This window comes from Chlorocebus sabaeus, chromosome 26, assembly GCF_047675955.1.
Source record: "Chlorocebus sabaeus isolate Y175 chromosome 26, mChlSab1.0.hap1, whole genome shotgun sequence".
Classification (NCBI taxonomy): Eukaryota; Metazoa; Chordata; class Mammalia; order Primates; family Cercopithecidae; genus Chlorocebus; species Chlorocebus sabaeus.
The window spans coordinates 33,790,273-33,803,455 of record NC_132929.1 but is presented as its reverse complement, the minus strand read 5'-3'; the positions used below and the strand labels follow the sequence as shown (position 1 = coordinate 33,803,455).

The 13,183-nt window shown below is 45.7% G+C and overlaps 1 long non-coding RNA gene across 2 annotated transcripts in view; it reads left to right on the top strand.

The window, feature by feature from the left end:
• The window catches only part of LOC140710469 (uncharacterized), a 286,566-nt gene extending 273,688 nt beyond the window's left edge, over positions 1 to 12,878 (top strand). For both annotated transcript variants that reach the window (XR_012091498.1, XR_012091499.1), the window contains exon 3: positions 12,674 to 12,878. This is a non-coding gene — a long non-coding RNA (uncharacterized lncRNA). The remainder of the gene's footprint in view (positions 1 to 12,673) is intronic.
• Positions 12,879 to 13,183: the final 305 nt, after the last annotated feature.

The following is a 13,183-nucleotide window of genomic DNA, read 5'->3' as shown; positions in this document are numbered from 1 at the left end:
TTCTCCCTCAGAGCCTCTAGAGGGAACTGCCCCTGCTGACACCTTCATTTTGAACATCTAGCTTTCAACAATTGTGGGAGAATAAATTTCCGCTTTTTTTTTTTTTTTTTTTAGCTGCCCAGTTTGTGGTAATTTGTTGCAGTAGCCCTAGGAAACAAATGCGGCAATCTTTTAGCCAATTTCTCCTCCATGTGATAAATACGCAGGTCCTATTGACTTCATTTTGCTCAGAGAGGCTGTTTGTTCACTGTTACAGCTGCGCATGTGACATTTAGAATATCTAGAAGCCATGTCTGTAGAGGCAAAATAAAATGGAAATTTGAGATCATCTGTTGGTTTCTACAGGAAAGAAAAGCTAACATTTACTGAGCTGGCTCTGTGTTAAATGTTTATGGTCATTATTTTGTGTAATCCTCATAATGTCTTTATGAGGAAGGTACTATGATAATCTCTATTTCATAGGCTTGGAAATTGCAACAGAGAGAGGTTAAACAACAGAGCAAAGATTCTAACAAAGCTCTTTCAAAACCCTAAGTGTTTATGCTTGAAGATCCAAACTACAAGTCAAAACTGATCAAATCTTCTAAATAATTGTTCAAATTTCCACTTTCCATTGTCTATGTAGAAAAAGCTAGAAAGTTCAAGGGTTTCTGTGGACAATTATTAAAGTTAAAAAAAATGATGAGTTGAATAAATCCAGACTATTTCTTCATATTCATATCATACCCAAAGGTTTTCTCCTGGGAGAAGCTGCTGAAGAATCAAGTCATTAAAAACTATGTCAGAAGCTGCTGCGTGGATCTCACTGATACTCATTTGATTACAAAAATATTATCTTTCCCCGCAGCTATGCTTTTGTCAGGGGTATGGAAAGATAACTGAACTGGCGGGCCAAAGGCTCAGAGAATTCATTACCAAGATAAATAGAAAAAAAGGAAATTCAAGAGGCTCTTAGGAGACTTACAGGGATTGCTAGGGCAATTATTCTTCTTGGTGTCTCCAGCACATCTTGGTTCTGTTCAGAAAAATGAAGACAGTTTGATAAGCCCCCTGCTTGGGAGGCTATCTAGTGGATTGTTTTCATGGATAACATCTTGAGTATCTTTCCTACTACTTTTTTTTTACAGGCTGGTTTTAAACAAAGTTAAAGCCAAAGCCAATGAGTGGCTATAACCTAGATTCCAGGGTCACTGCTGTGTTACCAGTCTGGGTAGAAAATAAGCCTCATCTCTTTATCTGTCACCATTGAGATAGTATCATTTTTTTCTACTCCTGGAACCCCATATTCTGGTGATAACTCTCAGGGCTTACTCAGTCCAAGCTGGTAATCCTTGTTATAATCTCTTTGTGAAGAGAAAAGAACACATTTGGATCCTTCCATCTTGTCCATTTTTATCACCTGCTGTTCTTGGCAAAACCCAGGGCAATGGGCTGCTCTAGAGGTGGCCTTGACTTACTTGGTCACTGGAGGGTGGGAAGCTCAGAGCTGATGGTGAGGTCACTTCCCCCTCTATGTTGATGTCACCATCCCAGCTAGGGTACAAGTATGTGTGGAGGGGACAGTGCTGATGGAGCAGGGTGGATAAAGTGTAGGAGTCCTGGTGTACCCTTGCCCAGGTCTGTCTCCAGAGACCTGTGGCTCCTTTCCTCCAGTCTCTGTAGCCTTACCCCAACTCCTCCATCCCCTGGAAATTCTTTCTCTTCCCTCGTCAAGGACTGCCCCTGGGCTGGGCTTCTGGGCTGACACCAGTACTCCTCCCAGGGTATTGGCTGGTTAGACCAATCCACAAGGGATAGGATCTGTGCTGTCGGCAGGGCGGTGGTAGAAGATAAAATTGGATGGGCAGGGTGCAGCCAGATGGTGGCAGACCTGGGATGCTTGGCCAAGGCTTCTGGGAAGGTTTAGAGCTGGACGTGACCTGCCCTGCAATCCCTGCTCTATTTCCAGCCACTGCAGCCTGTGTCTCAAAGGTCTGATTTTCTTGGAGAGCATCCCTGGGTAACCAGGCAAATGTGCCCACCCCTTCCAACTCATCACTGAGTGCCTTTCTTGGGGGGTCTCTTCCCCCATCACTTATTCTCTTTATTTCAAATTCTGTGCGTGAGCTGGAGAATTGGGATTGATGGACTCTTTAATTAACGTTTGGGACTGTCTCCCTACCTACTGCAACTGATGACTAGAAATCTTCACCTCTCTTCTGTTCTTCCTGCATCCACAGCTCCAACGAGGCTGTGGGTGAGGTAAAGGTGGTGTTTGGAAGGAATCCTGCTTCATAGATCTCCTTTCCTTTAAAGCAAGTTTGTCCAACCTGTGGCACACGGGCCGCAGGTGCCCCAACACAAATCCATAGGCTTTTTAAAAACATTATGAGAAGCCGGGCTCGGTGGCTCAAGCCTGTAATCCCAGCACTTTGGGAGGCCAAGACAGGCGGATCACGAGGTCAGGAGATCGAGACCATCCTGGCTAACACGGTGAAACCCCGTCTCTACTAAAAAGTACAAAAAAACTAGCCAGGCGGGGTGGCGGGCGCCTGTAGTCCCAGCTACTTGGGAGGCTGAGGCAGGAGAATGACATAAACCCGGGAGGCGGAGGTTGCAGTGAGCTGAGATCCGGCCACTGCATTCCAGCCTGGGTGACAGAGTGAGACTCCGTCTCAAAAATAAAAATAAAAATAAAAAAAATTATGAGATTTTTTTGTGATTTATTTTATTTTATTTTTTTTAGCTCATCAGCTATTGTTAGTATTAGTGTATTTTAAGTGTGGTCCAAGACAATTCTTCTTCCATTGTGGCCCAAGGAAGCCAAAAGTTTGGACACTTCTGCTTTAAAGCTTTGCGAGGGCAGAGTGTGGTGTGAGATACTCGGCAGATTAGGGGCAGAGCTCCAAGGTCTGGGGCTAGGTTCTGCTGGCCCACCTGGCACTTTCCTCACCAGGACTTGGTGTTCCCAACTGTAATATAGAGGGGTTCCCCAAAGGCACATCCAGCTCTAACATTCTGTGACTCTGGGTTTTGTAACCCTGTTTACTCTTTTTCTATTATTTCCTGAAAATGTGGCGTCCCAGTTGCAGTTATCTCTCCTTTCCATACACTGACAGTACAGAATGGCATTTTAATCATCTTGGCATTGACATGTTTTAGAGCATTTTTTTTTTTTAATCCCAGTGAATCTTCTCAGTGATATACAGAGGCATAAGCTGGGTAGAATGTCTAATGTTTAATGTGGTACTTCCCTTCCCCTTTCTTCCCCAGTCTCTATCATTCGTGTGCCTATGTGTTTATACAGGTCCCAGGCACATTTGTTTGCTTGAAGCTCAAGGGATGCAGGGATACAGCCCTTCTGAGTTTGCTGGATGCTTGTGGACCTGGGCTGCAACTCTGCTTGCTGCTTCAGAGGAGAGGGCGGGGGAAGGGGCCCCTGCCCAGATCTCAGCAGCCTTGTTTTTCTTTGAGTCTGAGATCTCTTGGGAGCTGCCTCTACCACTTACTGGCTCACTTACTAGGTGACCTTGGGTGAGCTACCCGACTTTACTGTGCCTCCGTTTCCTCTATCTCATGGACTGTTGAGACTTCCTGCTTCCATATAATCTGCAGTTCTTGTCCAAAATTCAGATTCCTGGCCCCAGCTCAAACTTACTGAATCAGCATCTCTGGATTGAGATCCAGAATCTGTACTAAAAAAATAATAGGTTTTTGGGGAACAGGTGGTGTTTGGTTACATAGATAAGTTCTTTAGCAGTAATTTCTGAGATTTTGGTGCACCCATCACCTAAGCAGTGTACACTGCACCCATTGTGTAGTGTTTTATCCCTCACCCCCTCCCTACCTTCCCCCAAGTTTCCAGGTCCATTATATCATTCTTATGGCTTTGCATCCTCATAGCTTAGCTCCCACTTATAAGTGAGAACATACAGTGTTTTGATTTTCCATTCCTGAGTTGCTTGACTTAGAATAGTGGCCTCCAATTCCATCCAAGTTACTGTGAACACCATTTGGAGGTGAAAGACCTCTACAAGGAAAACTACAAAACACTGCTGAAAGAAATCGTAGATAACACAAACAAATGGAAACATATCCCATGCTCATGGATAGGTAGAATCAATATTGTGAAAATAAGCACACTGCCAAAAGCAGTCTACAAATTCAATGCAATTTCCATCAAAATACCACCATCATTCTTCACAGAACTAGAAAAAACAATCCTAAAATTCATATGGAACCGAAAAAGAGCTTACATAGCCAAAGCGAGAGTACAGAAAAAGAACAAATCTGGAGGTATCACATTACCTGACTTCAAACTATACTGCAAGGCTATAGTCACCCAAACAGCATGGTACTGGCATAAAAATAGGCACATAGACCAATGGAACAGGATAGAGAATCCAGAAATAAAGCCAAATACTTATAGCCAACTGATCTGCAGCAAAGCAAACAAAAACATAAGGTGAGGGAAGGGCACCCTATTCAACAAACAGTGCTGAAATCATTGGCAAACCACATGTAGAGAAACAAAACTGGATCCTTGTCTCTCACCTTGTACAAAAATCAGCCCAAAGTGGGTCAGAATCTGTACTTTTAACAGCTCTTCTAAGCCACAATTCTGTATACTACAGTTTGAGAACCTATTTGTTAAACATATGATGCTTCCCAGCTCACACAGTGTTTTAACCTGTGTTGACTGCATTTAAACATCACCGTGACTCTGAGAGGCAAACACAGCATTCTCTCTTTCCTTTTATATACAGGAAACTGCTGCTGAAGGGCAAAACACCTTCTCCACAGTCATCAAAGGCTCCCAAACTCCAGCACCCCCCATCCCTTTCCATTTTCTCTTCTGTTACTGAATCTTCTTACAGAAAAGAATGCTAATATGCAGCCTGTCACAGAATTCAGCTTGACTTCCTTTCATTTCTTCTTTCTATTTAGTGGGTGAGTTTTCTTTCTCCTGGTTGGCAGATAGCCATCGTCTCTCTTTATAAATGTTTTTATCTGCTGCCGCTTTTATCTTATCAGACCCACAGTACATCTTCGTCTTTCTGCTCCTAAAGATAATTCCTGCTTTGCTATACGTCATCAGTGTCATCTCAGTCGAAGCTCAAAATAACAAATAGATTTGTTTCCAGTGTGGAAAGAATCTGGGTGAGCCCTGCTTAGAGAGAGCAAGGTTTCTGTAAGTTCACCCTTCTGCACCCTGCCATGCCCTTTAAGGGACTTGGTCACACCTTTGAGAGATTCAGAGAAACCATGTCCCTGATATCTTAGAAGGAATGATGCTTGTGCCTCAGTGACCTGCACACGTGAGAGCAAATTAGGAGAAAGTAGGGTACGGCTGTCTGGACAGTTGGGAGTGATCTCTCATGAACACCTATAGTTGAGTGGCAAGAAACATGCCGAGTTTAGGGTGAGTTATAGTCACCCTATCTGCAAACCGAACGGTCCCAAAAGAAAGTGAACTGGCTCTTCTGAGAAGAAACATGTACTGTTTGTATTATTTATTTATTTATTTATTTTGAGACGGTGTCTTGCTCTGTCGCCCAGGCTGGAGTTCAGTGGCGCTATCTCAGCTCAGTACAACTTCTGCCTCCCGGGTTCAAGCGATTCTCCTGCCTCAGTCTCCTGAGTGGCTGGGACTACAGGCACCCACCACCACACCCAGATAATTTTTGTATTTTTTAGTAGAGATGGGGTTTTACCATGTTGGCCAGGCTGGTGTTGATTGAACTCCTGACCTCAAATGATCTGTCTGCGTTGGCCTCCCAAAGTGCTAGGATTATAGGTGTGAGCCACTGCACTCAGCCTGTATTTTTTATTTTCTGTATATTATGATGTTTTGACATCTTAAAAAGCCTTTCTAGCTAGGGAGACACGACCCCTCTCAGGGCTAGCCAATTCTTAGAGACTGTGAAGGGACCAGTGCAGACTACACCTTTGATATGCAGACTCACCAGTCCAGAAGCTCACCAGCCGCGTCTGGCCCAGACACCCAGAGGCAATATTCCTCTGATTTAATCACACCGGGGCTAGGCACCGGGCAACGAGGGACCATTCTTAGAGGGTAGAGCCTGCCGAAATTATTCCAACTAGCCAGTCCAAGGGTTCACCGTCCCCTGCCTTGCCTTTCCCTCAGAAGCCCCAGTAAAAGCGTGGTTGGCAGCCCCTCTCCCCAGCTCTGGTGTCTTTCCCCTGTGTCCCTAGGTGCAATGCCTCCTGTCTCTAGGAACTGTGAGTATAACAATGTTGTTTTTTCCTGAGTTTTTCCTGTGTCTCCTCTTGTGGCCACAGCTGGCTGACCATCACATTAAAAGATTACAAAACAAGAAGCGTGGTCCCCCACTCGGGCCCCGCCTTGGGGCACTTGGTAGTTTGCAAGAGACGTCAGGTTTGCCTGCTGGAAACTATGTGAGTGGAGCCTTAGTGGCCGGGGCTAAGGATGCAAAGGTACTTCTTACATGCCCTGTGACATTGCAGAACAATTGCCGTGGGACAGTGAGAGATGGCAGGAGGCATTGCAGCGGGGGTGTCGGGGTGAGAAGCCAAGAGGCTTCTCTACCTATTGTTAGCTGATTACACAATGGATTGCTGTTTATCTTTTCTTCTAATAAAACTTGCTATGGTACACAGTGGCCGGCACATACTTGCATGCCGGGGCCTAGTTCCCAGGCCTGGCTGCCCTCCAGGGTGTGAGAACTCCATCGTGTGCTGCTTTGTGGAGAGAGTTAAGTCAGGGCTCCGTATCATAGCAACTCAAATGTAAGTTTTCCCAAACGGCAGTGGGCTCCTCTAATGATTTCATCATAGATGAGGGTTTCTCAACCTTGGCACTATTGACATTTTGGGCTGAGTAGTTCTTTGTTGTAGGGGGTGTCCTGTGTGCTGTAGAATGTTTAGTAGCTTCCCTGGCCTCTGTCCATTGGATGCCAGTAGCACGCGAACCTTCTCCACCCTGACTCTCAGGAGTGGTGACCAAATATCTCCAAATGTTGTCAAAGTTGCCCTGGTTGAGAACCACTGACATAGATGAGCAAGAATAATACGTTAATTTCCAGATGCTCTGGGGCTTAGACTTCTTATGAAAATACACAACCTTGTCTTGAGGGTCCACAGCCAGAGCTACCCCGAGATGCCCAAGTTAGCAGAACCTCTTCCTCATTCGTTGAGGTCTCCGTCCCCCTGGGATGGCCAGACAGAGCTTCACCAGAATTATCCCTGTCACCTACAGCCTGACCTCATTCTGTCCCTCAGGCTGCAACCCCCCCTCTAAGGCCTCCTTCACCAGCTCTACCTTCTGGAATCATTCCAGGTGCTACCCACTGTGTAGCCTAATGCCCTGCCTCTGCTGGGCTATCTTCTAGAACAGGTCCTTACGTGGATTACTCCTGGTGTCTCTCAGCTGCTGTTCCTTCATGGTGCCCTCCTTGGCCTAGAAATCACCCATTTGAGCTCCTCCAGAACCCGAAGACCCGCCCAGCCTGCAAGCTACCTTGTCACACTCCTCCAGGCTGTGTCTCATTGCTGGTGAGCAGCCGGCCTGTGTGCGGCACTCTGTCCCCACCACGTGTGGAGCATCCTTGGCCTGATACGTGTGACCACCCTATGGATCCAAACTTACCCTAGCAATTAGATCATTGAGCTGCTCATTAGAAATCCAGATTCTGGGTCATACCCCAGGATGGCATGGGGACTGGGAATCTGCTTTTCCACAAGCATCGCAGGTGACAGGGGACCACTGAGGTCAAAAGAGACCTAGAGGCTGAACATGCTCCCAGCACCTGGGCCTCCATTTCTTCACCAAGGCCTTCCTTTTTGACTCTGCACTTGTTGATGTAAGTTCTAGTCCTGTGTTTCATTATCCTTGTCCTTACATTTATTTTTGAGTTGACAAATCCTGGAGAAATCTGAAATCAAGTAGTAGACGTCAAAGTAGGTTGGACCATGGGGTCGGGGGTGGCAGGGGAGGGCCCAGGGTTTTAAGTCAGAGCTGTGCCTCTAGTTCTGCCTCCACATTTGCAGATCGCTTCCCGTCTAGCACCTTCCCCTTGTAATTGGTTAAATGGGGTTAGACAGAAAGCAGGCTGCAAGAGCTTTTTAAAGTAATGGAATTCTATCCCCTTCAAATGGAAGCTTATTTGAAACTCGAATATAAAAAGCAGTGAAAGCTCTGCTTGAAGCAGAGAAAGCCCTCAAAATCCTACATCCTCAGCCTTCTCTGTGTCCCCTCCTGAGCCTGAGGCTCCACTAGAGGAAGCTGGGGGTCTGCAAATGCAAGGTGAGGCCGGCAGGCCTAGTCTCCCTGCCATGATGTTTGTGACTGGCATGCCCGATGCCTGGCCTCTGCACGCGAGCAACCACAGCTTCCTTTCCCAATTTAGAGTCTTGTCAATGGGAGTGCTCTTCCCACCCCGGGTACAGAACTCCAGCAGGCCCCCACTTGGCCAGTTCACACTCTGCGTGGTCACTTTATCACAAAACACAGCCTCAGTTCAACGTGTCCATTCTAAGAGATTAACCAAAATCTGGAACTTAACTTTATAGCAAATGTTTGCCAGCATTTTTACTGCCACCTCTCGTTCCAGGGTCAGAGAGGAGGGAGAAAGCTGTGCTCAACAAGGTGCTGGCAGTGTCAGGAGTTGGCCTCATGCCCTCTGGGTTAAGAGATATCAAATGCTGTTTTGCCAAGAGCTGCTTTCTTGGGCCCCTCCAAGGTTCTCCTTGTTGAACTCTCCTGCAGATCCCTTGTCCTGGTAGGTGTACCTCCATCCCAAGTGACTGCTGGTCACTGCTTCCTCCTACTAAGGTCAAAAGAAACCTAGAGGCTGAACAAACTTCCAAGCACCTGGGCCTCCGTGTCTTCACCAAGGCCTTCCTTTTTGACCCTGCACTTGCTGATGTAAGTTCTAGTCCTGCGTTTCATTCTTCTTGTCCTTATGTTTATTTTTGAGTTGACGAATCCTGGGGAAATCTGGAATGAGGTAGCAGCAGGCCTGAGCTCACCTCTGACTTCTTGCTCCTGAGTGGCTCTGCCCCTTTCAGTTGTCCTTGCTGACCTTCCCAGGCAGCCCTTGCTCACCGTCCCCAAACTCTGGGAGTGAGTGGAACGCAGTGCAGCCACCTTGATTTTCTGCTGCTGCTTTCTGAGGCATGAGTTAGATGGCAGCTCCTGATATCTCAGCCGCAGGGAGCACATAGCAAAGCTCCCTGGGAGATCCCGTGGTGGCCCATCATGAGATGGGAAGTAAAGGAGGAGATGGGGGCACATAGCTCAGTGTATCTCCCTCCATGGACATCTCTTGACAAGTCTCTCTTTGCTTCACACTCTGACCTCTTGATCTGGCCAAGCATCAGTCAGGGTCCAGCCAGGAAGTAAGAGCCTGTATGAGCTTCGTAGTAAAAGGAATATATTCTATGAATTAGACTGTCTATGATGGTGGGAGGTGTTGGGAAAATAAGGGTTTAAAAAGAGGAGTTAGAGGGTCATAGAAATGTCATGAACAAGCACTGAAGCAGGAGAAGGAATCTGCGCTTTCAGGGAAGATGGGGAGCCAGGCTCCTCTAGCTACTGGAGCAGGACTGCAAAGGAGGCAGGCAGGGAAGTCCATGGAAGCCTGCTGGGTCAGAATTCACAGCAAGGCATCAGTGCTGGGCTTGACATCGCTGCCGGTCAGCAGGCTCAGGAGCTGGGAAGGAGAGCTGCATGTGCAGCGGAGAAAAGTGACCAGCTGGAACTCATGGGCATCTCCACGTGGATCTCACCTCTCCAAACCAACAGTAACCACCAACAGTAACAGTAACAGAGGGAAAGGTTTCACTTCCCCTCCCAAATCCTACACAAATTCACATTGGATCAGCTGAAATCCGGAACGCCCTGGGAAATGTAGTGCCCAGTGGAAACAAGTTGGCTCTAGAACAATCCAGCACAAGGAATTACAGACTGATGCTCCTTTTATTTTTTAAATTTACACTTTTTGTTTCATGTCAGTTATATCTTAGTGACTAGGAGACACCTGGATTCTATGATTCTTCTTTGCCATTTGGCACATTTCAACGCATCCTTTGAAGAAGCCAAGAGCACATGCTGATGATGCACCATTTGCAATTTGTTCTTGAGGGAACCAGCAAACGGCTGTTCTCTGGCCTTCGGCTACTTTTGAAAATGCAGTCAGTGGCTAGGGAAGGTTGTGTGGGAGAGAAGCAGATTTGTGACAGGCTCAAACTGGTGATTGGATGGACTTTAGTGAAAAGAGAAATCACAGTAATAACTCACATTCATGGTGGTCGTTGTTTGTATTTTCCAAGTTAAAAAATTTAAGACTAAGTTTCCAGTTGTTGGAGGGCACCAGAAGCCCCACGTGGAGATGGGCAGCAGTTGTCAGGGATGTTGCAGTCAAATCATTGCTGTGTTTTTGCCTAGCTTGGTGGAAAGCTGCGGAGGGGAAAGTGCTGGAAATTGTTTCCTTGGGAGCTTCCTGCAGGTGTGGCACACACCACCACCAAGCCATCCATGTGGCTGTTCATTCTAAGGGCCATTCAGGGGACAAACAGATGATCTAACAGCTTTTGACTCAGTGGAGACAAAGCTATGAAGGTGGGGTGAGAGGCCTCTCTGGAGAGCTGTCAAAAGAGAAGAGACAGGAGGAAGTGGGGAGGAGAACAAGAGGCTGAGCAATCTACAGGGTACAGAATGTGCAACCTGGTGTGGGCAGATGTAGAGAAAACAGCTTATTCCCTGCTTGGTAACAGAGATGTAGTTCTTCTGGCACTTGATTGCCAAGAATGTTCATACACTCAAATATATTCTCTTTGCTTATAAAGTCTGTGTCCTCCACATTCCCTTCGTTCAGCAAAGGGAGACAATATTGTGTAATAAAAAATAACAATGCTATCAGTAACAATAGCCAACACATACTGAGCACTTGTTATGTTCTGGGGATTATTCTCAATGCATGACATGCATGAGCTCATTAAGCTCTCACGAGAACCCTGTAAGTTGGGTGCGTGATTACCATGATGCAGAAATGGAGGCACAGAGAGATCGAATGACACATCCAGGTGACAGTGACAGGTGAGTTGGCTCATGCAGGGATTCAAAGCCTTGGCTTTGAATTCAGGCCATGAATTGCCAGATGTTTGACCTGGGGCAAGTCAATTAATGTAAATTATTTGTAGTTTTTCATCCATAAAGGGGAAATAATAATAGTTTCTATATCTCAAAGTTGTGGTGAGGGTTAAACATTAGCATGACATTTATGTGCCTGGTACTTAATAAGAGCTCAATAAATGGTCTCCTATCATTATCACTTCCTAGGATGTTTTAAATCTTTTCCATCCCAGCAGCCCCCTCAACCCCAACCCTTTCCCTCTCACATACCCATAGCATTGCCATCTAAAACGTGTGTGTGTGTGTGTGTGTGTATGTGCATGCATGCACATGTGTGTGCACTCCTGGTCATCTGGGGAAGAAGGGAGATGGAGAAATGAAAGAGCTACTTAGAACTCAGTCTAGCCCTGGCGACTGTGCAATTGGTTGCAGCATCCCTGGGGTGGCATCTGCCTGCCACTTTTTGTTTGTTGATTTATTTTGATTTGACACACCAGGACAGATGGCTGGGGGAAGGAGGTTGATAAGAGTCAATATTTGGTGACACGTGAATAATGCACTTGTGGAATTAATCAGCCTTGTCATTTTGGGCTAGTTGCCATGGCTATGGAGAGTCCTGGGTCTTGTGTAAATCAGAGTGAAGGGATCACAGCATGTCACTGCTCCTTGTTTTTCTCAATCCAAGTCTCCTCAAAGAGTCCCTCTCTTCCCCGTCAAGGCCATGGTCTCAGACACATTGGGTATTGCAAATAGTAAGAGTGGCTCACGTATGCCCCGAATGATGGGATGGCCTTTCTGTCCCTCTCAGGGATCATGTGCATCTACGGCAGTGACTCAAAGACCAGCAAACAGGTTTCAATAGGAGTCAACAGAATCACCAATGTTTTGTGTTGCCATATAAGTATAGTAAAAAGAAAAAAAAACCTACCCTTTTATAAAGGAGCATTTTAATTCCAAAAAGAAGGAAGGACATAATTTCAGAATAGAAAAATAGTTATTTAAATAGAAAAAAATTAGTTTAATGAAAAAACTTTCCTATCATCATTTTTTTTTTCTTATTTCATTGATGACTAGTGGAAACTTTTAACAGATTGGCCATGTAGGTGTATTTCATAAGTGTGGAGGCAAGAAGACAGAATACTCAAAACAGTGCTTCAGATGGAATTCTAATGAGTGTGACTGTTGGAGACGTGGGGCAGAACAGTGAGCTCCTTGGTGCCTCAGTGTGCCCTGTCATAAAATGGATATATAATAATAATAATAATTATAAAATAAAATATGGGTATATCTATTCTCGCCTTGTTTACTTCATGGGGTGGTTCTGAGGATTAACTAGACAATCTCGGTGAAAACAAATGGTAACTTCTTACCAAATTTGGTAGCTCCTCAGAGGCGGCAACTATGTCCTGTGGTGTCCCTAGCGTCTGTTATGTAGAAAGTACTCAATTCAAGTGCGCTGAATAAATAAGACAGCAAGTCAAAGGAGTGACTGTAATCGCAGCGAGTCAAACCACACAGGAGGGGAGGAGAGGGCACTGGAGGACAACGGGCTCAGCTTCACCTCCCTCTTCTTTCTAGGTCAGCAGCTACTTAATCAGAAAGATCAACTCAACATTTTCCCTTGACCCAATTAGATTATCGAATCTCCAATAAACTTCATCTGTTATCTCTGGAATCCAGGTAATTTTCTTTTTCTTGGGGAAGACCTTTGCAGCAGTGATTGTTATTAGGACTTGAGACACGCTGGTTGGGGGTGTTGGCCTTGGCACTGGACTACCTGAGTTTGGATACTGCCTCCTCCACTTACTAGCTTCATGCTCTTTGGCAAGTTATTGACCCTCTCGGTGCCTCAGTTTCCTCATTTGTAAATGGGGATAATCACAGATCACACTTCCTGGGGTTTTATGGGGATAAAATGAGTTAATATTTGCCAAATACTTAGCATAGTACTTGGCATATTGTGGGCATTTTGACCTTCTGTAGGCAGTGAAGGTTAGTCTGCTACACTGAATACTCAGAGACTGCAATGAGACAGCCTCAAACAATGGGAAGATAAGATCATCTTATGAGGGTCCAACCAGATCCCAG